Here is a 24,998-nt window from a genome sequence, read left to right as displayed (position 1 = left end):
CATAGAAGCATCTGGGAAGCCAGAGGTGGCTGGCCCCACCCATGGATTCCTCAGGGCACCTGCCCCCAGAGTTTCATAAATCTGGCATGGACGCATCTGATTGGTGGATCGTGGTCACGTGACCACTGCTAAGTTTCAGGGTAGCAGCCCTCAGCTTTTCCTTCCCCCTGATTGGGGTCTTGCCTGCCTCTTCCAAAAGCTCCCGCACCAAACCTCAGCCCCTCAAGTGGCTCCCATGGACCATCCCACCCCCAGGAGGGGCCAGCCCAGCATCTTCAGTTTTTAATTGATTGAAGCCTGGCTGATCACCATTTTAGAAATAAAATAACAACCCAGGCAAAATATTTTTCATGGTTTTTAACAATTCAGGGGCTAATTTTCGCAATATGAAAGGGATCGCAAATAAAGAAGACAAACACTCCATGGAAGAAATAACATGAAAAACAAACAAAAGTAGTGTCGCCCTTCCTGAGCTCGGACTCCAGTGGGAACAAGGACTGACAAACGGCGATGCTCACCCTCACACGTGAACAGGGACACCAGGGGGCTGTGGGAGGCAGGAGAGACGCTGAGGTACGGAAGTGGGGAGAAGGAACTCCAGACAGAGGAATTGTCAGGGCAAAAGTGAGGAGTGTACAGGGTGACTGAGCTGTGAGGCTAGACCAAGATCTGTGGGCAGGGCCGGCTCTTCTAGAACCTTCTAAACCCAAAGTGGAGCTCAACGGGGCCACAGATGTCCACAGAGTTGGGTTGTGCTTGTTTGATTCTAATTTGACTCATTGGCCAACATTTGAAAAATCAGAACTTTTCACATACGACCTCGGATTTCTGGCTTCTCTTGATAAATCAGAAGGTCTGGGCTGCGTGCCTGCTGAGAGGTAGCCATCCCCTGAGAAGGGCCTGTTCTCCCTAGTTCACCGCAGTACCCACTCAGCCCACCTCACTCATCATAGCGTCTCCTGGCCCCAAGGTATCTGAGTTTTTGACCTCCCATCCTAAAGTTTGCCAAAGAGGGTGCTGGAAATCTAGCCCAGAGAGCTTAAACAACTCACCCAAGGTCACAGAGCAAACCAGTCAGTCCAGAACAAGGCCATGGCCCAGGACTCAGGACACCCAGTCTTGCTTGGGACACTAAGCACATGCCCTCAGAAGCTCCACAGACCTCACCTCACTCCCCCAGGAGCCGCTGACCCGGCCCTGAGCCCCGGGGACCAGGAGGCCGGGTTGTGGGTGCCGGGCAGTGGGCCGGGGAAGGCCCTGTCCTGTTTAGGTTTTTGTGGTCTCGTGAGTAACCAAATGGAAAAAAACAAGCTTGAAAAGATAACAATTACAACGAAATTAAATCAAATCAGGCCCGTGACTCATTTATGGAGCCGTAAAAACGGAAAACAAAAACAAGCTGGTTCTGGAGAGGAGAGGCCAGAATGAGGAGACAAAAAGTCAGAGAAGGGAAAAAATAAAGCAGCAGCGACAACCGCCTGGGACCAAATTATCCCCAACAAGGAGGCAACGGTGCCAGTCCCTGGAGTGGCAAGAGCACAGGGGATTCAGGAGTTGGGGAGACCAGGGGCCATGGGGGAGGCACTAAAGACCCTAGAAGCTGGGGGGATGGCTGGTCTGGTCTCACAACTACCCCAGTCAGGTGGGTAGATTGGCATGCCATACTACAGACCTGGAGACTGAGGCTCAGAGGGACCAAGTGACAAGCCTCAGGTCACACAACCAGGAAGTGGGAGGATGAGATTCGAACCTGGCCACAAAGCCTGTATCGGGGCTCAGGTTTGCCATCCAGAAAACAGGAACCTGAGCCCCAATTCCAGCTCTGGCAAAGGAGCTGGAGTCCTGGAAGCTGCCCTGGGCATTTCAGGAGCCCCAAAACCTGGGCATCAGACATGGCAGCCCCTTTCTAGATCTCTCTGTCCCCATGAGTGCCATGGTGGGGTCACGTCAGGCAACATCTAAGGAAGGTCCCAGGCAATGTCTAAGGAAGGTCTGACCCAAGGAAGCTTCAAAGTTTGGCTCTGCCCATTTCCCAGAAGCCTCTGCCCCCAAGAGATGTAAGAGGAGCCGGAGGCAGAGCCTGAGGGAGCCCGCCCTGTCCGCTGAGATTCCCTGAGAGGTCGCCCTGACCTGGGGAGGACGCTGTGTGGGCAGCAGATGGCTGGGCTGGAGCGCTGGGAGAGGCAGAGAAGGCAGGGCGCTGGGCTGGTGAGGGTTGGATCTGAGGGGGCTGGGGTGAAGGGACTGCCAAAAATAACACCATTGCAGCATGTTGGGTACTGAGCAGGGCATGGTGCTGGGTACTTTTCATTCATTTATTCATTCATTCTACAAGTCTATATTTAGCACCTTCTTGTCCCAAGTGCTGTATTGGGGGTTGTGAGCTGCCATCCTGGAAAAAGAGGAGAGCACAAAACCTGATGCTTCAGGTAGAGCCATGGAGACACAGTAAGCAAAGAGAGGGGTGGCAGGGGTCAGGGAAGACCTCACTGAGCTCTGATGTTTGGGTAGAGACCTGAAGAAGGTGCTAGAGCAAGCATCTTCAGGAAAGGTGTTGTCGGCAGAGGGGACAGCAAGTGCAAAGGCCCTGAAGTGGGAGCGTGCCTGGTATGTTCGAGGAACAGCAAGGGGGCCAGTGTGGCTAAGTCAGAGTGAATTGTTCCAACTACCTGCCTGTGGGTACTGTTGTTATCTTCTCTTACAAAAGAGGAAATTGAGGCTCAGAGAGGGGAAGTGACTTGCTCAGAGTCACACAGCAGGAAATGGCCGTGCAGGGAGCAAAGCACACGTCCACGCTGACTGTGGCCCTGTGTGTGAGACGGGGCTGCATGGGCCAGAGGTGACTCCACAGAAGGCCTCTGTCACCCTCTTTGGTCACAGCCAAGGGTATTGTGATTGTGCAATGCAGAGCCCTACAGGGAGCCCAGGCCAGGGCAGAGGCTGACACAGCCCTGGCCCCACCCGAGCCTCCTCCACCTTGCTCTCTCCCCAGCCTCCCAGACTCTCTGGGGTCTGGGTGTCGTAAGGTAGCTAAGAATCCAGAAAGCTCATTCAAGCCAAGGTGTGAGTGGCTGCTAGCAGCCCCCAGCTTATCTCTACCCTTGGGTTGGCCTTTTAACCAGGTCACAGAAGCAGTTTTGCAGCCTCAGTTTCCCCATATGTTAAATAATGGGTCTTAGGTGATCTCTAACAGGTAGTTGGGGGGTCTTTGATCCAGAAAGAGGCATGGTTTCCTGAGGTCACACAGCCGGTGAGTGACAGAGCTGGGGTGACCCGGCCCTGCTGACTCCTGGCCCAGGGCTCATTTTCCTCCTCCTGAGGGACAAGGCTTTATCCCGGAGCTCAGCGGACTGGGCCTCTCACCATGCCCTGCTGTCTCCACAATCGCCGCCCTCCACCACCTCCACCGCCACTGCCCTGAACCCTCCCTCTAGCCTCAGGGTGTTTCTCACTGTTCTACCTCCAGGCCTTCCCACATGCCATTCCCTCTGCTGGGGATATTCTTCCCCTTTGCCATCTCCAAGGAATCCTATGGCGCAGAGGTTAAGCGCTTGGCTGCTAACCGAAAGGCCAGTGGTTCGAACCCGCCAGGCGCTGTACAGGAGAAAGATGTGGCAGTCTGCTTCTGCAAAGATTACAGCCTTGGAAACCCCATGGGGCAGTTCTACTCCATCCTACAGAGTTGCTATGAGTCGGAATCAACTCAGCAGCAACGGGTTTGGTGCCATCTCCAGTGCCCTGGGTGGCGCAAATGGTTTGCCCTTGACTACTAACCTAAAGGTTGAAGGTTCAAACCCACCTAGCCGCTCCAAGGAAGAAAGGCCTAGAATCTGCTTCCATAGGTGTTACAGCCAAGAAAACCCTATGGAGCAGTTCTCTGTAACACATAGGGTCGCCATGAATCGAAATCGACTCGATGCCAACGGGTTTGGGTTTTTTTTGTGCCATTTCCTCCACCCCATGAAGGAAAAATAAAGCAGGATCAGGGTTAGAGAGAGGGACCATATAGAGGAAGTAGATGCTACTTAAGGAGCCCTAGTGGCGCAATGGTTAAGCACTTGGCCGCTAACCAAAATGTTGGCGGTTTGAGCCTGGCTCTGTGGGAGAAAGACCTGGTGATCTGCTCCTGTAAAGACTACAATCTAAACCCTATGGGGCAGTTCTAGCTTGTCACATGAAGTTGCTTTGAGTGAGAATCTACTGGACAGCACAAAACAGGGACTATTTAAACTGGGTGGATGGAGAAGATCACTCAGAAAGTGACATCTGAGCTGAAGGAGGTGAGAGAGGGAGTCATGTGAATATTTAGTAAACGGGTTCAGGCAGCGGCAATAGCACGTGCAAAGGTCCTGAGGTGGAAAGATCCCAGGCTTATGAGAGAAACAAGGAGGACAGCAGGACTGGAAGGGAGCAACAGAGGGAGCGGTGGGAGGAGACAAGATCGTGGGGGAGTGAGGGGTTTGCTGGGGGTGGGGAATCACACAGGGCCTTGTGGGCCAAGGAGAGGACTTTGGCTTTTACCCTGCGTGAAGTGGGAGTCCTGAAGGGCTCTGAGCAGGGGAGGGCAGGGCCTGACCTCGGTTCTAACTGGATCCCCCCTGGCTGGCTGTGTGTGGACAACAGACAGTGGGGATCGAGGAAGGGAGCAGGGGACCAGCGAGGGGGTGACTGCTGCAGTCCCAGCAGGTGATGCTAGTGGCCCGGACCATGGTGGGGGCAGTGGGGATGGAGCATGTGATTAGATTCTGGGTGCATTTCAAAGGTGGAGCTGACAGGGTTTGGGGAGAGACAGATGTGGAGTGAGTGAGCATGAGAAGCTAAGAATAACCCCTGGGTTTTTCGCCAGAGCACCTGGGGGAGGGAGCAGATAGGGACGTTTAGGAGGTTAATTGAGGCTATGCTGAGTCTGACGCTCCTATTAGTCGCTCAGATTAAGGTGACTAGGAAGAAAGGCCTGGCGATCTACGTTCAAAAATCAGTCCATAAGGACCCTATGATCACAACAGCCAGATCCACAACTGATCATGAAGGTGGCACAGGACAGGCAGCATTAAGTTCCGTCATGCATGGGGTCACTATGAGTCGGGCCGACTTGACGGCAACAACAATTAATTGCTGCAGTGGCAGTGGGGAGAGGTGGGTGGAGAGCTGTGTCTACAGTCAAGGGAGAGGTCGGGGCTGGAGAGATACATTCAGAAGCCCCCAGTGTTTAGATAAGAATAAGGAATGTGTTTTGGACATGTTCTTTCCCTTCTCCCCAAAGCTGGGATTTCAACCCAGGTCTTCTGAGACCAGGCCTGGGACTCTCTAAACTGCCCGGGGTTCCCGAGGTTGTCCCTGGAGTGTGGAGACTGGGACTGGGACACCCAGGCTACAGGGTCTGGCCCCACGTCATCAGTTGAACCCTGAATGTCCGTTCTCCCCTATCCCCAGCCCCAGGCCCCAAGCCAGGGATCCGCTAGGTGCACCCTCTCTTGGTCAGTGGGCAATATACACAGAGAAGGGAGAGAGACACAGAAACAGAGGCAGACTGAGATAGAGCAATACAGGGAGACAGAAAGATCCACGCAGAGATCCAAGCAGAGACACAGAGAATCAGGAAGACGGAGAGAACTTGAGAGGGGCTGGTTCATCTCTCAACCCTCCCTCAATCCCTGGGGGCCCTGGGACCTCCTTACCAACCCCACCATCATCACTGACACCCCCTGAGGAAAGAATCATCCATCTCCCCACAGTCCTCTTTGGGCCTGTCTCCCCACCTGCGAAGAAGGAGGATGATAACCCAGCAGCTTCATTGGCTGCTGGAGACATCTGATGAGATAAGGTGCCTGGCACCAAGAATCACTACAGAACCCTTCATGCTACCCTCCCTGGGCCAGGGGATGCACCCAAGGGGGTGTCAGGCCCATCCCAGGGCTCCCCAGTAGCCTTGCAACCTCAAACAAGCCCCACTGCTGAATGGGAAAACCGAGGCCCAGCTAAAGCCAGGAACCCAATCCAGATGCCAAAACAAGGGGGGTGAGACATACTTTCTGGGCTCCAGGACAGTCTCCCCACTGAGGGGTCACACTTTCTTAATTCTTTTAATGAGCATTTACTGAGCACCTACTGCCCTCCAGGCACACTGTACTGGGCACTAGGGATGCAGCGGTGAGCAAGGGAGACAAAATGTACTGCCCTGGCCGAGCTGACCTTCTAGGGGAGGAGACGGACAAGCATCCAACAGACGAATTAGTATAAGATACATCAGGTGGTGAGAAACGGCGCAGAGAAATAAATCAGGGCAAGCAGGGAAGAGGTGCCTGCTGGGAAGAGGGGGGTCTTCAAATTATTGTCATCGTTTCTCCACAGGCCAGGCAGTTTTTATATTTGGAACCAGCTGGTGATGGGGAAGCAGGAGACTCGTTACCAAGTGCTTCCTGAGTCCCCAGCTCTGTGCCTGGCACGTTCATCAGTTTTATCACATTGAATCTCGTCAGCATTTCCAAGAAATAGGTACTATTGCGTCCCCATTTTCCAGATGAGGAAACTGAAGCTCAGAGAGGTGAACTGATTTGCCCAAGGTCACACAGCTAGAAAGGGGCAGACGAGGATTCAAATGGCCCCCAAAGCCCTGGGGACAAACAGGAGGTTATAACCCAAGGTGAAATGCCCCAGCCCCAGATTCCAGGGCAGGGGCTTGATGGGGACACTCGGGTAGAGAATGGGGCTAGTGCCAGAGGGCACAGCAGCCAACAGATTAAAGACCCGGAATGTGGGTCCTTGGGCTCCCTGGCAGGGCCCCAGTCCCGGCTCCCGCCACCACAAGGACCAGGATAGGGTGACAGCCACACCCAGGCTCAGCCTCTGGCCCCGCGCTGCCTGCTGGGAACACACAGTTCTCAGGACTAGGAGACTCAAAATAGAAAGCAAGGAACCTGTGTCGGAGCCTGAAATACCCCAGGCAGGCAGGCAGGTGGCTGTAATTCCTGGACACCCGAGGCTTGAGGCCCATAGGCCCAAGTACTGGCCAGCCCTGTGGGTGAGGGGGCCTCCGTCCAGCCTTTGTTGTTCTCCCGACCAGTTGCCAAGACAGTAGCTCTAGGATTCCACAGACCTAGGCACCTCCCCCAGCTCAATCCAAGCTAGCTGTGTGGCCTCGGGCCAGTCACCTACCCCGTGGGGCCTCAGTGTCCTTATCCGCCAATGTCCTTTCTCATGACTTACAGAGTTGTGAACTCGGCCACTCGACAAATGTTGGTTGAGCACCTACTGCCGGGCACTGTGCTGGACACTGGAAACATAGCAGGGAACAAGACAGAGAAAAAGCCCTGCCCTGGTAGATAAACAAGTCAACTAACAGTGCCTCAGATGGTGGTGTCCCACACACAAGACCACAGCCATGGAGGAAAATAAAGCGAGGAATCGGGGGGTATGGATCCTGAGGGGTGTGGTTCAAGTAGGGGGGTCAGGAAGGTTTCACATGAGGGCGACTGAAGAAGGTGAGGGAGAGCTCTGTGGGCATCTGGGGGAAGAGCGTTTCAGGCAGAGGGAACAGCCAGTGCAAAGGCCCTTAGGTGACATGAGTGTGGGCTGTTTCAGGAACATAGAGGAGGCCAGTATGGCTGGAAGGGTGAGTGAGGAGGAGGGAAGGGGAGAGGAGGTCAGGAGTCAAGTAGTACAGGGTCTTGTGGGCCAAGGGAAGGACTTGAAGATTTGTTCTCAGATCCCTTAGAGGATTCCTCTGTCTGTGTGTGGAGGGAGATTTCTGGAGGACCAGGGTGGAGGCAGGCAGACCAGGGAAGAGGCTTCTGGAAGAGTCTGGAGGAGCAACGATGGCGGCAATGGCAGCAGGGAAGGTTGGATTCAGAGTCTGTTTGGAAGAGCTGCTGACAGCACTGGCAGCACTGGTGACCTGGACCAGTAGAGAGGGGTGAATGGTTGGGGGTTAAGGAGAGCCCCCCTCCTGCCCTCCCTGCCTCAGGGGGCCAAGCAGGAAGTTGGTGGCCAGGCGGCCCAGCGTGGAAGGCTGACTGGTTTGTTCGGCCTGAAGCCTATGGGCCCCCCCACCCCACCCCCAGTCTGTGTGGGCCTGTGGCAGCCCCAGGGCTGGGAAACATGCCTGGAATGTCAGCCACCAGGCCCAGCCAGACAGTGCCCGTGGGACCCGCTGTGGGCTAGGCGAGAGCTCTGGCCACAGCCCTGCCCTCACATGGAATCTCTCAGGGCCCATTGACCAGGGTAAGTGGTCATTACAGGCCTGGAGCAGAGGGGGAAGGGGCTACAAGCCCAGAGCCTCCCTATACCCAAATCCCCTCCTATTTACTGAGTGCCTACTGTGTGCTGGGCTCTCACACACCGTCTCATCCCATCCGCACCTCAACCCACTGCCCCTAGGACCAACATGAGGCCCACTTTGCAGGTAAGGAAACTGATTTGCCTGTATATAGTCTCACAGCTAGGACGTGCGAAGACCAAGATTCGAACCCAGGACCCCAAACTTGGTGTGCCTTCTCTGTTGCTGTTTTAGTTCCCAGAGATCAGGGTGAGTCGGGGAAGGAACACGGCACTGTGAGTCCCAAGACACCCCTGGAGCCATCTCTGGGCCTCAGTCCCCTCTTGCGTCAAAGAACTACTCTTTCATTCATTCACTCATTCACAAGCACTTACTGGGCACCTGCCCTGCGTAGGCACTGTGCTGGGTGCTGGGTGTACAGCAATGAACAAAACAGACAAAAAAACCCTACCTGGTAATGGTGACATTCCAATGGCAGAAACAGAACAAACAAGCAGGGTGATTTCTAGTATAAGCAAGAAGTCCTAGGAAGAAAATAAAAGAGCAAAAGGTGATAGGAACAAGGGGTGGTCAGGGAGGGAGGGCGTCTCTGAGGGCTGACTTCAGAAATAAGGCCTGGCTGCAGAGTAGGAGCTGCCGCAGGGAGAGCTGGGAGAAGCGTGTTCCAGAGGAAAGAGCAAGTGCAAAGGCCCTGGGGCAGCAGCAAAATCGGTGTTTTCAGGCACAGCAAAGAGGCCAATGTGGCTACAGCTGAGCAGAGAGGGAAAGGGCAGGGGAGGTGGGGTCAAAGGTCATAGGGAAGAAGATCCTTCAGGTCTGTGAGCCACTGTAAGGACTTTGGCTTCAGCCCCACGGGAGATAGGAGCCATGGAGGATTCTGAGCAGAGGAGCGACAGCACCTGACTTTGGTTCTAACAGGATCCCTCTGGTTTAAGGGGGCAAGAGTGAAGGCAAGTTTATCAATGAGGAGGTGACGGCAACTGTCCCAGTAGGATGTGATAAGCCTGGACCAGGGTGAGGCAGTGGAGGTGGAAGACTTGGAATAATTCGGGACAATGGATGAGCTCCGCGGTGGTCGGGTCGTGAAGGGAAGAGAGCTCCACCATAGTTTTGGAGCAGCCGGGTGGCTGGGGGAGACCCCAGGTTTGTGGTGGTGTCAGGGAGGTCCCACCCAGAGTAAAAGACAGACGCATAGCCCCCAGACCCTTGCCTCAAGCACAGAATCAGCAATGGGATCCCATAGGCAGGTGATCCCAGAAGCCGTGACCTGCACGGGCTGTCTACCTGGCCAGAGCTCTGCAGATCCATGTAGCTGCTATGGCCTACCCAGCCTCACCCACCCACTGAGCATCATTGTCTCTTCTTGGTCCTGCCCCGAGCAGCTCACCCAGCTCCCTCAGTTGGTCCCAATACTTGACTGGGATCCCAGGGGATGGGGGATAGAATGAAGTTGTACATCCATCCCACCCATTTGCATCTCCCATCAGTCAAACAGGGGCCAGGACGCCTCTTTGCCAGTTCTTCCTCCACACCTCTGTCCACCATTTCCTTCCACCCTACACCCTGCCCACCTCATCACCTAGTTCCCACACATCCCCTTCCGGGAAGCCTTCAGAGATGGCACCCAGCGTCACCCATGGGCTCTGCAACCAGGAACTTTACTCTGGTCCCCGCCACCTCACACTTCCTCCACCACATCCAGTTGTAAGTTTCCATTTCACAGATGGAGGAACTGAGGTTCCAAGAGATAGAGCTGGTTCCCAAGGTCACACACGAGGTCAGTGGCAGTGCCAGGATTCACCCAAGTCTGTCTGATTCCAAAGCTCTTAGCATCCAAGCATTACACCTGCTGACTCAGGTGGGGTCCCCAGAAGCCAACCTGAGACAAGGCCGTGGGTGCAAGCAGTTTGGGAGATGATCCCAGAAACACCAGTAGGGAGTGAGGAAGACAAGGAGAGGGAAAGGACAGTACCAGGTGTGTTAGTGAGCAGGTCACTTCTGCAGGCACCAGGGCTCAGACCCTCTGGAAAACACTGGTAGAATGTGTAGAACAGCCCTCAGCGTTGTCCCACTTGAGGGGTGAGGACCCACCCTTCACTGGCAAGGGTCATTCACTCCCGTTCCTTTGCATGCAAGCCAAGGCAGACAGATGCAAGATGGTGGCCCCTCTGTCGTCTCACCAAAGGGCACTGATCCTGCTACCACGGCTGCAGTCCCAGAGGTGTCTTCCAGTCCTCCTTCTCCCCCACATTGCCTACCTTCTTACTGCCCCAGGCCTCCCGTCCCTGAAACATGAGCCTGAGAACGCCAGGGCTAGTACGGATGGGAACATCGCGGCTAGGGTGACTGTCCACATGCCTGGGCTGCCAAATTCAAATTCAAATGCAAAGAGTGGCTGAATGCACTGCACCCCCCTTTAACCTCCTGACTCCCAGAACAGTGCTCACTCGGGGATGCAGACAACGCAGCAGGAGGTAGCTGAGCCTTGTGACTCTCTGCAAGTCACTCAGCCTCTTGGAGCCTTCATTTCCTCATGTGGAGAAGGGAACCATAAAAAAAACACCTCAGCCATCTAAGATGCATCAGTTGGTCTCAACCCACCTGGACCAAAGAATGAAGAACACCAAAGACACAAAGTAATTATGAGCCCAAGAGACAGAAAGGGCCACATAAACCAGAGACTACATCAGCCTGAGACCAGAAGAGCTAGATGGTGCCCGGCTACAACCGATGACTGTCCTGACAGGGAACACAACAGAGAGCCCCTGAGGGAGCAGGAAAGCAGTGGGATGCAGACCCCAAATTCTCGTAAAAAGACCAGACTTAATGGTCTGACTTAGACTAGAAGGACCCCAGTGGTCATGGCCCCTAGACCTTCTGTTGGCCCAGGACAGGAACCATTCCTGAAGCCAACTCTTCAGACAAGGAGTGGACTGGGCAATGGTTTGGAGAGGGATGCTGGTGAGGAGTGAGCTTCTCGGATCAGGTGGACGCTTGAGACTATATTGGCATCTCCTCCCTGGAGGGGAGATGAGAGGGTAAAGGGGGTTAGAAGCTGGCAAAATGGACACGAAAAGAGAGAGTGGAGGGAGGGAGCGGGCTGTCTCATTAGGGGGAGAACAATTGGGAGTATGTAGCAAGGTGATTATAAGTTTTTGTGTGAGAGACTGACTTGATTTGCAAACTTTCACTTAAAGCACAATAAAAATAAAATAAAAAAAAAACCTCGAAAAGTTTTTTGTGGGCATTAAAATATAAAAAAAAAGGTGACACAAAATATACATGGCTTAGAACAGCACATAGCACATAGTACATACTTGATAAATATCTGTGCTTAAATGAGATAGGAAGGTCGTAGCTACTCAATAAACATAGCCAGGAATATTGTAGTTACTGTTGTTTAGGAGCCCCTCGGTGTCTCCCAAGCCTGGACCTACTCGACAGAGACAAGATGGTGGCTGAGTGGCCTCCTCAGTTTCCTGGACTCCACAGCTTCTTGCTCAAGGCTGCCTGAATTTTGGGGAAACAGAGGAGGAGGAGGAAGGGGCGGGGGCCTGGTCAGGCCTGCTAGCGGTAACTGTGGGCAGCCACCCCGCCTGAGGGGCCTCCATTCGCCCATCCACCCATCCGCTGAGGCCGCTGCCCAGTCCACACAGGGGACGCCTCGTCTTGCACAAGACAGGAAGGGGGAGGCTAGGGTTGCGGCGGGTGACTCCAGGACCCCGTGTCCACCCGGCTGCAGACAGGATGGGCAAGGGAGGCCCAGGCCAGGCTTCCTGTGTACTGAGCACACTGGGCAGAAAGGAGAAGTGGGGTCCAGGCTGAGAGGGAGGCCCAGGCAGCACTTTCCTCTCCCTGGCCCAACTGTTCCGCCTTCCCTCTCTGACTCACGGTCCCTGGGTTCCAATCCCAACTCTGCCACCTACCAGCTGCTTGACTTTGGACAACAGGTTCTCTGGGCCTTTGTTTCCCGTTGCCGCTGGGGAGCAGAGAAATCTCCCCTTGAGCCTGCCTGCCCCTCTGTGGGGGCACTGTCATTATCATCTGCAGTTAAGGAAACCAAGGGAAGCCATTAGGTATTTTCAAACAGCATCTACTATGCTTAAAGATTTAGGGCACAACAGGCCAGGGCAAGCCTGACATCCCAGTGGGTTCTGGAGACACAAAGGCCAATATAACCCATACCCTCCGTCCTGGACCCACGGCAGGTATTATTAATCAATCACGCCCAGATACTGCCTCAGAACCCTGCTTAACACAGCTCTCCAGCCACTGCCAATCCGAGCTCCTGAGGCCTGAGGAAGCAAGGACAATGCGTCTGTCCTCTCCATTTCAGCGACAGGCTCGATCAGAGAGAAAACTTGCCCTGAAAAAGGCCACCCTCTGGCAAGCTACCTCCGGGTGCCTCTCTGTAATCAGGGCCTCCCCAGAAGCCTATCTGTCCCACCAGCCTGAACCTCTCAGGACCCTTCCCTTGGAGGCATTTGCCCTGGGGGTTTGCAAACTGGCTCACTGAAAGGCCAGAGGTCTGTGTAGTGGGGGGCTGGAGAAGCAGCAGAGATGGGGGAATCACAGACTGAGGAGGGAGCCCTGGCAAAGCCTGGGGTAACCGGAGGCTGGACCTGCCCCCAGAGAGGAGGGGTTCCAGGGTGGAGCACGGCGGGCGGAGGGCAGTGGGGAGGAGGAAAAGCCAGCTCCCTAGGCTGCTGGGGCCCCACCAGCTATGCCAGGGAAAGTCCAGTGACCCAGAGCCCCATGGTGGATTGTGTAAAAGGAAAACCAAAACTGAGTGCAGAGCCCTGGGCCTCCCACCAGCCCTGGTGCATCTGTCCCTGTATTCACAACCACCCCCCAAGTCACTGACCTACGCCACCATCTTCCTTCAGCTGGACACCTGCAGTGGTCTCCAGCCTGCTCCCCAGCCTTCCCCTTCTCCCCTACACACCCTTCTCCACATGACAAAGGAAAGCTCAGAAACGTAGCCCCGGCCAAGTCACTCCCCTGCTCCAAACCCCAAGACTGCCCATCACATTGGGGAGAAAATCTGGACATGTGGCCCCAGCCCTGGCCTCCAACCCCTGGATGTCCGCCCCTGCCCCGTCTCTACCATTGCCTCTTCTTTCTCCCCAATCACTCTTGTCTCTGGGAGCACCAGCTTCTACCTATTCCTTAGGCAGTAACCTCACCCCCACCTCCAGGCCTTTGCCTCTAACGCTCTTCCCCCATATTTTCCCTTGGTGGCTCCATCTCATCAGTCAGGTCTCAATTCAATGCCGCCTCACCCCCGACCCCAGCACCCCTAGCTACTGCAGACTCCTCTCTGCCACCTCCACCTGTCCCTCTGGTTCTTTGTAGCTCTTCTCAGGGTTTGCAAGTATCTACTTACTTGTGTGCTTGCGTGTCTGTCCCATCGCCAAAATGTCAGCTCCACGAGGGCGGGGGTGTCCACCTGGTCACTGCTATGTTCAGCACTGTGCTGGGCACAGTCGATGCTCAGAGGATACTGAAAGAGCCCGATAGGAAACAGATCAAGCCATCTAGAGGGTTCTCACTGAGCTTTCCCGAGTCCCCATTTGCTGTCCCCTCCTGGGGATGACAGGTTGGTCCCTCCTCATGTGCCAGCTCCCTGGTTGGTGCACGGTGGTGGGGAGAATTCTGAGTCCAGCTTGGAAAATAAGTGATTAGAGATGCCTGCCACAGACGAGGCAGGGTGGTGGAGCATCTGCAGGGGCTGGGGGCAGCTCCTATGGGTGCCAGAGACGTGTTCAGCCCAGCCAGCTGCATGGCCCTTGGTGAGTCTTTGCCCTTGCTTGGACCCTCATCTCCTCGGCTGTAAAACGAATATAAAATAATATCAATATGAATATTAGTAACAGCCAAACCAAACCCGTTGCCGTCGAGTCAATTCTGACTCAGCGATCCTATAGGACAGAGTAGAAGAACTGCCCCCATACAGTTTCCAAGGAGTGGCTGGTGGATTCGAACTGCCGACCTTTTGCTTAGCAGTGGTAGTTCTTTACCACTTCACCACCAGGGCTCCATTTGTAACAGCAGCTGACATTTATTGGGCACTTATGACATGCTAGGCACTGTACTAAGCACCTTCCATGCATCAGTCTCATTGGCCCCGCAAACCAGCTCCATTTTACAGATGAGGACACTGAGGCTCAGAGAGGAGAAGAGACTTGCCCAAGGTCACACAGTTCCTAAGTGGTGCAAGCCCAGGTGTGACAGCCCTCTAGTTCCATGCATCCTGATCCCAAGCCCCACACTGGAGGCTGGGGGGGATCAATGGATATGTTCCCCTTCTCTAGGACCCCCATATGGCCACCAGCTTGACCATGCAGCCTGTCTGACACCCTCTTCTTCCCAGCAGGTACCTGGGAGGGGTGGGAAAGGGAGGCATCCCCCCAGCCATCTGCCACAGACTCAGGGCAGAGAGACTGCGGTGTAACCAGCAAGCCCACTGGGACACTGACAGCGCCCAACCTGTCCCATGTCAACCCTGGTCACAGGCAGAGGAAGCCATCCACTCAGCCAGGCTTCCTAGCACCAGACAGCCTTCCCCTTCTGCCTCCGGTCTCTCCCCCTGACCAGCCTGACAGTGCCTGAAAGACCACTATTAACCAGCGGGTTGAGGCAGGCTTTAAGGCGTTCACTGACTGACATCTTCATGTTTATTTATTGTGTGCGATGCCTTTCTCCCTGGCAGAATGCCAGCTCCGTGAGGGCTGGTGTTTTTATCTGTTGTATTCACTGCTGTCTCCACAGCACCTGGGATAGTGCCTAGAACATAATAGATGCTCAACAAATATTTGTAGAATGTCAGATACATGGTCACCTTTAGGTTCTTTATCTAATTGGCTACTGCAGGGAAGAGTGACCCCTGGGTGGCACAAATGGTTCACAGCCAACTACTAACTTAAAGGTTGGCAGTGCCACAGAAGAAAGGCCTGGTGATCGTCTTCTGTAAAAATCACAGCCAAGAAAACCCTATGGGTCCGTTCTACTTTGTAACACATGGGGTCACCATGAGTTAGAATTGAACACCTTCAGCTCATTCAACCAACAAACACATCCCAGCTTTTGGTGAAGACCTGCTATGTGCCTGGTATAGTTCATTTAATCCTGAGGCCACTCCAGTTTAGAGAGGAGGAAGCTGAAGCTCAGAGAGGTCTTGATGGAACTTGATCAAGTTCACCGGCTGGGGTCAGCTGGCCCCAAAATTCTCTGAGAACCCAGTCTCCCCACCCAGGGGAAGAAGATGAGGCTCACCCAGGCCCCCCCACCCAGGGCCTCCCCAGCCCTCTGGGGTGGGGGTGAGGACAGGCGGCCTCTGCTTCCCTTTTGGTGCATGTCACAGGGCTGTGGTTAAACGGAAACAGGGCCCCGGCCCATCCCGGGCGCGGGCCCCCAAGGGCCCCACCCTCCCCATTCCCAGCCCAGGACTCTTCCCAGCTGACCATGGGGCGCAAGTTCCCTGTTCCTCTTTTCTCGAGGCAGGAGGAAGCGGGCGGGGCTGGGGGAAGACCTAGAAGACTCAGTTTCCTCATCTGACAAGTGGGCTCAACCTCCGGCACCTACAGGGTTGGTCTGTGGTGGAGAGTCTATGAGATAGTTCATGAAAGGTGCTGGGCCAGTGCCTGGCAGGTAGTCAGCACTCAGAAAGCCAGGGTGATGACAATTGTGATACCCAGGATGGGAGGCAGAGGTGGGAAAAGGTGCCTCATGACCCCAGCTCCCTGCTCAGGCCCTCCCAAGTCTCCCTACTGCCCTAAGCACAAAAAGCAGGCTATTCTCCACTTGGTCTGTACCTGTGCCACCCACCCCTCAGACCGCTCCCTCCCAACTTGCCCCTTCCCTCCAAACTTCAGCCCGTGGTCTCTCAGACTCTCCTACCTACTTTGCTCTATTCTACCTCAGGGCCCTTGCACATGCTGTGCCAGCTTGCTGGAACTTTTATCCCCCCCTTTCATACCTGCTAGGCCTGCACTCGCCCTTCAGTTCTCAACTCAGCTTCTTTCAGGAAGGCTTCCTGTGACCTCCCTGACCCTGTCAGCCCTCCTCACTCTCTATGGGCTCCCAAATCACCCTGTGCTTGTCACAGTCACAATTTGACATTTCTGAGGGCGAGTTGGTTATTGTCCATCTCTCCCACTGGGCTGTGAGCCCCTTGTGGGCAGGGCTCACTGTTTCCCCAGTGCCCAGCACAGTGCCTGGCATAGAGCAGGTGTTTCATTAATGCTTGTTGAATGAATGCATGAGTGAATGAATGAATTCATGAGTGAGTGGATACATGAATGAATGAATGAGGCAAATCATGCCCTCCAGACGTCCCCTCCCATATCCCACTCTGACCTTGAACCCTGGGCCACACTTGCCCTGCCCAAACCCTGTCTTCTAGGATGAGTGTTTAGGCCACCCCACTCCTAGTCCCAAAGGTGCCACTTCCTTTGCCCCCAGGACCTCCTTTTTCTGGGTGAGTACCAATGTGATGGACTTCGACCATGAGCTTTCCAGCGGGCTCCCCTTGAGCCTGGTATTCTAAGGATAGGCCTTGGGGTCAACCCGGAGAGAAGGGCAGGGCCGGCCCCCCACCCCCCACATCAACCAGAACAGCCCCCCCCCCCGCCATCTCTTTGATATGTGGGTCAGTCACAATTTCGGCACTATGACAGGAACTCAAGGAGGTATGCTCAGCAGAAAACAAAAACTCAGTCTGAGAGAGGAAACTGATCTCCTTGAGGATGCGCGGGAGGGAGATGTGGATCAGCAGTTCCTTCCCCAGAGGCTGAGTCTGCTGGGTGTGATTTCAGTGTTTCAACGCATCCCTCATTCCTATAATGTGGCACCGAACCCAAGCCAGTGACCGAAGACTCCTGGTCAGCTCCAGTGTGGGGAACTGGGCCACTGACTCTACCCAGAGGCTGTAGTCCATCCGAGCTGGGGAGGGCTGTGTCCTTCCTGTGGAATCCCCAAGGGGAACTTTACTACAGTCCATTTCCACCTTATGGGCCAACGTCAGAGCTTGCCCCTGGGTAAGACAGCTACTGTTTCTGCGATTTTCTGTTTGAACAATGGGCACCGCAAAAAAAAAAAAAAAACAGCTTAAACCAGTTGTTGTCCTGTTGATTCTGACTCATGGCAACCTCACGTGTGTCAGGGTAGAACTGTGCTCCGCAGGGTTTTCAATGGCTGGTTTTTCGGAAGCAGATCACCAGGTTCTTCCGAGGTATCTCTGGGTGGACTCGAACTTCCAACCTTTCAGTTAACAACAGAGTGCGGTAACCATTTGCATCACCCAAGGATGCCCTGTGGCCACCACAGCTCATGGCGGAACAAACCAAAACCATGACACAGGATGCTCCCAAAGGGTCCTCCCAGCTCAGACACTAAATTCTGTCCCTCGTTGCTTATGCTTATTCACTTCCAGACTCCTGAAGGTCTGTGACATGGTGGTGAAGGTTCTGGGCTCTGTTGCTCTGGGCTCTGGGCATTTGGAAGTTCAGAGTACCTCCCCTCACTGCCTGAGACACCCCCTTCCACAGTCCAGGCAGGGCCCCTCAGATGGGGATACATTGAACCCAGCGAGGGCACCTGGGGGCCCAGATGACGTCCCCACAAGCTGCACCCCAGGGAGGAGCTATTGAGACTGTGGCCGACCATGGTATTTTCTGCACCTGTGTGCCAGGTCCCAAGCTGAATAAGACACTCCCAGTTCCTGCTGGCTGAGCTCACCTCCTGGGTGAGGTCGAGGTGGACACAAGACACTGAACACCCAAACAACTAAATACACAGTAAAACCTGCAAAAGTCGGAACCTGAGTAAGGTGGAAACCTGTCAGAGAAGAAAAACTCAAATATTCTCCACTAATAAAGAGTGATAGAAAAGTGGTAAGACTGCATCCTGTCAAAGGCAGAAAGCTTTGGAGACCCAGAAAAAGCAATAACGAGTCCCGTCAAGTTCCGGCTCTTACAGCTTTCACGGTGTATATAGAATGACAAGTGCTCTGGAGAAAATAAGTCAGGGTCCAGGATAGCAACGGTGGGGGGCTACTTTAGGGGGTGGTCCAGGAGGCCTCTCTGGGGAGCATGGGCCTAACTCGCGACTTGGGAAAGCAAGTCAGAGAAAGACCTCGAGGAGCAGTATACCAGGCAGAGGGAACGCCACGGGCAAGGGCTGTGAGGCAGGAAAAGTTGGTGAACTGTTTAAGGAAGAGCAAGAAAGTCAGTGCAGCCAGAGAGGAGAGATGAAGGTAAGGGGACTACAGAGAAGCAGGGGCAGGGGTGGGGGTGGGGGGGCAGGGCCTGATACTCAGGGCCGTGGGTCATCATGAGAACTTTGATCCTCCCTCTGAGTAAGGTAGGAGCTATGGCAGGGCTCCGAGCTGAGGAGCGACATGAGCTGGCTTAGGTTCTCACAGCACCCCTCTGGCTGCGTGTGGAGGTGGAGGTGGGAGCCAGGAGACCAGGGAGGAATATTCTGCATGGTCTCAGCAAGTGATGATACAGGCTCAACCAGGGTGATGGCAGCAGAGATGGGGGGACATCAGTCAGATTCTGGGACAGTTGGAAGGTGGAGCCAGTGCAATTGGCTGAGGAATTGGATGGGGATTGTGGGCCACTAGAGAAACAGGAATGGAGAACAACCCCAGGGTCTGTGGCCTGATCCACCAGGTAGGTGGTGGTGCTATTTTCTGAGCCAGGGAGAACGTAGGAGGTGGATGGCAGACACATCTCTGATTTGGGCAGCTGAGCAAGACAGAGACCTAGGAAGGGTGACTCTGGGGCGGGAAGGCTGGGCTGAGGGAGCCTGTGTGGGCGCAGGGCACCAGGAAGCAGGCTGGTAGGGACTGGAGAGCCTCGTAAAGGCACAAAGGACTCCCAGGCAGCTAAGCTTTCAGGGAGCAGGGCCAGATGAGGGCAGAAGGCTCAGTCCCAACTCAAGAGCATGGCCACTTGAGGGGTCCTAGAAGGCACAGGCAGGCAGGGAGAGGGAGAACCAGAGGGACACACTAAGACGTGTTCTAGGAGAGGCAGTCACCCGTGTGGCCGAACACTGCCCAGAGGATAAGCCAGAGAAGGCCAGCTTGTCCAGGCCCACCGTGCAGCCTAGAGGTGGAGTGTCAGGGGACAGTGAGACTCAAACCAGTGGCAAGCCCAGATGTGCCCCCATCACCTTCAGAACCCAGATCTCTTTGAGGCAGCCAGATCAAATCCTGATTGCTGTAAGCCAGTGATGGGAATTCCTTTCCCTGCTGCCAGTGTTTGGTTTAAGGGTAGACGTTGGCCCTGTTCCAGTCAACGGGACACCAATAGAACTCTGCTGGGGCATCTAGGGAATATTTTCCTGCTTGATAAAAGAGCGAGAGCCGGAAGGAAAAGCCCACTTTTCAGCTCACCTTCTTTCTTTCCTGGTTAGGATGTGATCATGTGGGACGTGATGTCTGGTGACACAGCAGCTGTTAGGGCCCATGAGGACAAGAGAAGTGAAAAGAATTCGGCCTAGAGGCTAGCTAAGCAATCCTGGCACAGCCCCACATCTGAACTTCTTGTTATAAGATATAATTAAATGTTTCACTATTCCAAGCACCAAAGGAAGCCTAAGTGGGACAAAAGAAAAATGGGAATAAACCCTGGGGCACAGAATAAAATAGAGAAAAGGAGAGATGAGAAGGCTGAAAAGGAATCCTCTAGAAAGGGTTTCATTTTGGGCCCCAAGCTCCTGGGAGAAGAAAACGTAGCCTGTGGACCCTTAAACCCTCACCTAGAAGTCTACGACATCATGCATGATTAGACACACCTAATTTTTTTTTAATGCTACAGAGGGGGAAACTGAGGCCAAGAGAAGCCAGCAGCTGCCCAAGGCCACAGCAGAGGGAGACTGGCTCATACACCCAACCACACTGATTACCTCCCTTTTAGGCAACATGAGACACACTCTGTAACACAGACAGCTGCACTGGGCAGGGTTCAAACCCCAGCTCCACTCTTTTCTGCAGTGTGTCCTTGGGCCTCCCTGAACCTCAGGTTCCTCATCCGCCAAGTGGGGATAAGGGCAGCACATGGTTAAAGAACTATATTTATGGGGGGGGGGGGTATCGCTTATGGAGGAGTCCTGATGACGCAGTGGTTAAGTGCTCGGCTGCTAACTGAAAGGTCGGCAGTTCAAACCCACCAGCCGCTCCTCAGGAAAAAGATGTGGCAACCTGCTTCTGTAAAGATTACACCCTTGAAAACCCTATGGGGCAGTTCTACTCTGTCCTATAGGGTCACTATAAGTGGGAATCGACTCCACAGCAACATCTTTTTTGTTTGTTTGTTTGTTTTTTGTATTGCCTGTGGAGAACTGGTGCTTTTGGAAACCCTGGTGACATAGTGGGTAAGTGCTACAGCTGCTAACCAAAGGGTCGGCAGTTTGAATCCGCCAGGTGCTCCTTGGAAACTTTAGTTTTGGGCTATGAGTTGCTGTGAGTCGGAATCAACTCGACGGCACTGGGTTTGGTTTTTTGGGTTTTATGGATTTATGGATAACTAAGTTACACTTTACTGTGATGGGAAAATCACATTGATTAAGGGTAGAGCTGCAGAGCCAATTAATGTAATTGCTGTCAGTAAGTTGTACACTATAAAATATTAAATTGGCAAAAGTTGTGTGATAGATATATTTACAACAAAGACAAAAAAAAAAAAAGGAAAGAATAGCTGCTGAGGCTGCTCATGTACAACCAAATACCTCATGGGATTTGGTTCCTTGGTTTGGAGGTTTAAAGTCATGGTTTCATGGGACATCCCTGTTAATTGGCCTAATACTGTGTTTAGTGCTTCTGTTCTGCCTTCCAGTTCACTCCATACTGTTGGGGCCTTAAAAGCTTGCAAGCGGCCATCCAAGACACAACCATTGGTCTCTATTCACCTAGAGCAACAGAGGAAGAAGGAGAGTCACAAACTGGAGGAGGATATGGAATGTCTGGCTAATTGCCTCCATGAACAACTGCCTCCTTTGCCATGAGATCAGAAGAAATGGATGGTGCCTGGCTACCATTACTGAACATTTTGATTGATCAAAGATGCTATAGAAGAATCCTGATCAAAAGGGGGAAAACGCACAACAGAACTGCAAATTCTCATGGACTCTAGACTTTCTGGAGCCTGGAGGCTAAATGAACCCCCGAAACTATTGCCCTGAGATAATTTTAAAACTTCAACCAAAGATTTCCCCTGAAGTCTTAAAACCAAACAATACTTTAGCTTAACTAGTAAAGAATGTCTGTCTTAGAAAGGGCAGAATAAACCGGAGACTTCATCAGCCTGAAACCAGAAGAACTAGATGGTGCCTGGCTACCACCAATGACTGCTCTGACAGGAAATAAAACAGACAGTCCCTGATGGAGCAGGGGAAAAGTGGGGTGCAGAACTCAAATTCTAGTAAAAAGACCAGACTTAATTGTCTAACTGAGACTGGAGGGACCCTGGAAGACATGGTTGCTGGACTCTCTGTTAGCCCAAAACTAAAATCATCCTCGAAGCCAACTCTTCAGACAAAGATTAGACTGGACTATAAGACATGAAATGATACTGGTGAGGGGTGTTCTTTTTAGCTCATGTAGATACATGAGGCTAAACGGCAGCTACTGTCTGGAGGCAAGAGGAGAAAGCAGAAAGGGACAGGAGCTGGTGGAAAGGACACGGGAAATCTGGGGTGGAAAGGAGGAGTGTCCTGTCATATAATAGGGAGAGCAACTAAGGTCACATAACAACGTGTGTATAAATTTTTGTATGAGAAACTAACTTGAATTGTAAACTTTCACTTAAACCACAGTAAAAAAAAAAAAAAAAAGGAAAGAAAAAAAAGAATGTCTGCCTTGAGCATTGCGCTATTTTAAGATCTGTCTATATGGGGTCAAATTGACAACAGCAATTTGAAAGATTAGATAGGAAACTTAGGGGGTAGTGAGTTTACCTGGGGGAGGAACAATTCAGAAAATGAGGGTGAGAATGGTTGCACAATTCAAAGAATGCAATCAATGTCACTGAATTGTACACATAGAAACTGTTGAATGGGTATATGTTCTACTGTGTATATTCTCAACAACAAAAAATAATAAAATAAATTACTAAGAAAAAAACAGAACAGCATATGGGCATCCTGAGGTGTCATGAGACTCAAAGACCCATGAAGCACTTACCAAGGTGGTTGCTGGGAGACAGTGGGCTCTCAGAAACATTGGGGCTCAAGGCCTGGGCTCAGTGGGCTCCATAAGTGTAGGCCATTGTTTCTGCACACAGTAGGTGCTCAGTGAAGGGCGGTGTCATCCACTGAGCACCTATTCTGTGCCAGGCACATTTCTAAGTCCTGGGCATCTAACTCATTTAATCCTCACAACCCCTTTGTGCAGACAAGGTAGCAGGGAGGCACAGAGAGGTAAAATCGGCTTCACCCCACCCCCGAGTCCCTACTCCTCCGGCCCCATGTACAGTGAATCACAAACTCTGAAGGGCCGCAAGGACCCTCACAAGTCCGGCTCACCCAACCCCCACTGAGCACTAACTCCCCTACCTCTCTACTTCTACTTGCATGCCACCCAGGACAAGGAGCTCACTCTCTGAGAACCCAGTTTACAAAGTTCTTTGTCCTCTGTGGCCCTAAGCAAGTGCCTCCCCTCTCTAGGCCTCAGTTTCCTCAACATAAAAGAGTAGTACTCTTAGTCTCACCTCCTAGGTTGGGGTGAGGCCCCAGGAAAGCCCCGTGGCACAGTGCCTGGTTTACAGTCAGTGCTCGATAAGCATCAAGTATGATTATTAGCAATTACTGTTGCATAGGGCTGGTCCTGCCTCCTGCTGGAGCCATGGGGTCTGTCCAGGTTTGGGAACTGAGGAGCCAGGATCATCCCAGGTCCGGATCCAGGAACTGGAGGAGGGGGAGGAGCACCGAGCCCCTGCGTGCCGCCTCGCTCTGCAGCCCCTGGCTATAGCTTATGCCCCACCTGGAGCCACCTCCATCTCTAAGGACCCATTGTTTCCACCTGGCTCAGCTCCAGGGTCCTAGCCCTGCCCAGGCTCCTGCTTCCCTCTAGGATCCCCCACCACTCAGGCTTTCCCCTGGGGCCTTAAAGAGGGTATAGGGTGTGGCAGCAACCCAGCAGTGGGAACACGTGTTCCAATCCCAGCTCTGCCACTCCCTAGCTGTGTGACTTTGGGCAAGTAACTTCACATCTCTGAGCCTTTGTTTCCTCATCTGTTAAATGGGGTGACAGGACCTTACAGGACTGTGGTAAGGATTTGTGAGTTTGAAGGTGGTAGAAGATCCCTGGGGGAGGCAAGCAGTTTGCGATCAGCTACTAACCTAAAGGTTGACGGTTTGAACATACTCAGTAGCACAGTGAAAGAAAGGTCAGGTGATCTGCTTCCATAAAGATTAAACCCGTTGCCTTTGAGTCAATTCCAACTAATGGCAACCGTATAGCACAGAGTAGAACCACCCCATAGAGTTTCCAAGGAACAGCAGCTGGTGGATTCAAACTGCTGACCTTTTGGTTAACAGCAGTAGCTCTTAACCACTGCACCACCAGGGACGAGAAAAACCCGTGGAGCAGTTCTACTTTGTAATACATGAGGTCCCCATGATTCAGAATCAATACGACGACAACGAGTTTGTTTTACTTGGTTTTGGGGGGGTGGCAGAGCGCCCAGCACGTGGAGGGCTCCATGAACATTAGTCCTAGTTCCTTGGCTCCCCACAGGCCTACAGGACAGAGCGGGCCCCGCAAATGTGGGGGCAGGGAGGGGACAGCTGGTCCTGAAGCAAGTGGTGGGGAGAGCAGGAGCGGAGCACTAGATGGGGAGTCTAAGGCCAGGGCCCTAGGTCTGACCTTGCTGTGTGACCTGGGGCAGGCTACAGGCATCTCTGGGCCCCGGAATGAGGGAAAGAAGCAGACAGACTCCTCTTCCCTCCCCAGGAAGGGAAAGGGAGGGGCAGAGCCAAGTTTTCTTTCCATTTTTTATTTTCAGCACAAAGGGCTTGAATGAAAACCAGCTGCTGAGACAGAGAATCCTATTGTGAAGCTGCCCAAGACTTCGGGCGGCGGAAGAGGTAGCGGCTTGTCCGTTGGGCTGGGTAAACAGAGGCCAGGGTACTGGCTAGAGCCACCAACAAGCAGGGGGCGACTGGAGGGTCTTCCACCCCTGCCGCCTCAGGGTCAGACAGAGCCAGTGTCCACTTTGGGCAGGCCATTTCGCCTCTCAGAGCCTCAATTTCCTCTTCTGCAAAATGGCCACAGTAACAGCACTTTCCTTCTCAGTAGGCTCCAAATCCAAACCCACGGCTATTGAGTCCATTCTGACTCATATTGACCCCATAGAGATTCCACGGCTGTAAACCTCTGAGGAAGCAGACTGCCACATCTTTCTCCCAAGGAGCTGCTGGTGGTTTTGAACCGCTGACCTTTTGGTTAGCAGGCAATGCCTTTAACCACTGCACTTTTCAGTAGGTCCAGACGTGTTCTTATGGTCCCAGGGCAGCTCCTCAGCCAGACAGGCTTGGGTTCAATCGTGGCTCTGCCCTTCCCTGACTGTGTGGCTTGGAGTAACTGCTCTGTGCCTCGGTTCCCACCTCTAAAATGGAAACAGCAATAGTACTAACCTGCTGGGAAGGTGAACTGAAAAGACTTAGCACAGAGCCTGGAACAGGGTAAATAGTAATAAATATGGTTGTTGTTTTCCTT

General features: G+C 53.2%; 1 long non-coding RNA gene across 2 annotated transcripts; it reads left to right on the top strand.

Annotated features, from left to right (window-relative positions):
* The first annotated feature begins 885 nt into the window (after positions 1-885).
* On the top strand, positions 886-13,703 carry LOC135228617 (uncharacterized). Of its 2 annotated transcripts, none has more exons than XR_010319306.1 (3): positions 886-4,280; positions 6,352-6,495; positions 7,209-13,703. It is a non-coding gene; the product is annotated as an uncharacterized LOC135228617 (long non-coding RNA). The 2 variants fall into 2 exon arrangements; XR_010319307.1 differs by having other exon boundaries at positions 886-6,495; positions 7,209-7,411; positions 7,706-13,703.
* The last annotated feature ends 11,295 nt before the right edge of the window (positions 13,704-24,998 follow it).

This window comes from Loxodonta africana, chromosome 24 (genome assembly GCF_030014295.1).
Source record: "Loxodonta africana isolate mLoxAfr1 chromosome 24, mLoxAfr1.hap2, whole genome shotgun sequence".
NCBI classification, from domain to species: domain Eukaryota; kingdom Metazoa; phylum Chordata; class Mammalia; order Proboscidea; family Elephantidae; genus Loxodonta; species Loxodonta africana.
This window is presented reverse-complemented; position numbering and strand designations above follow the sequence as displayed.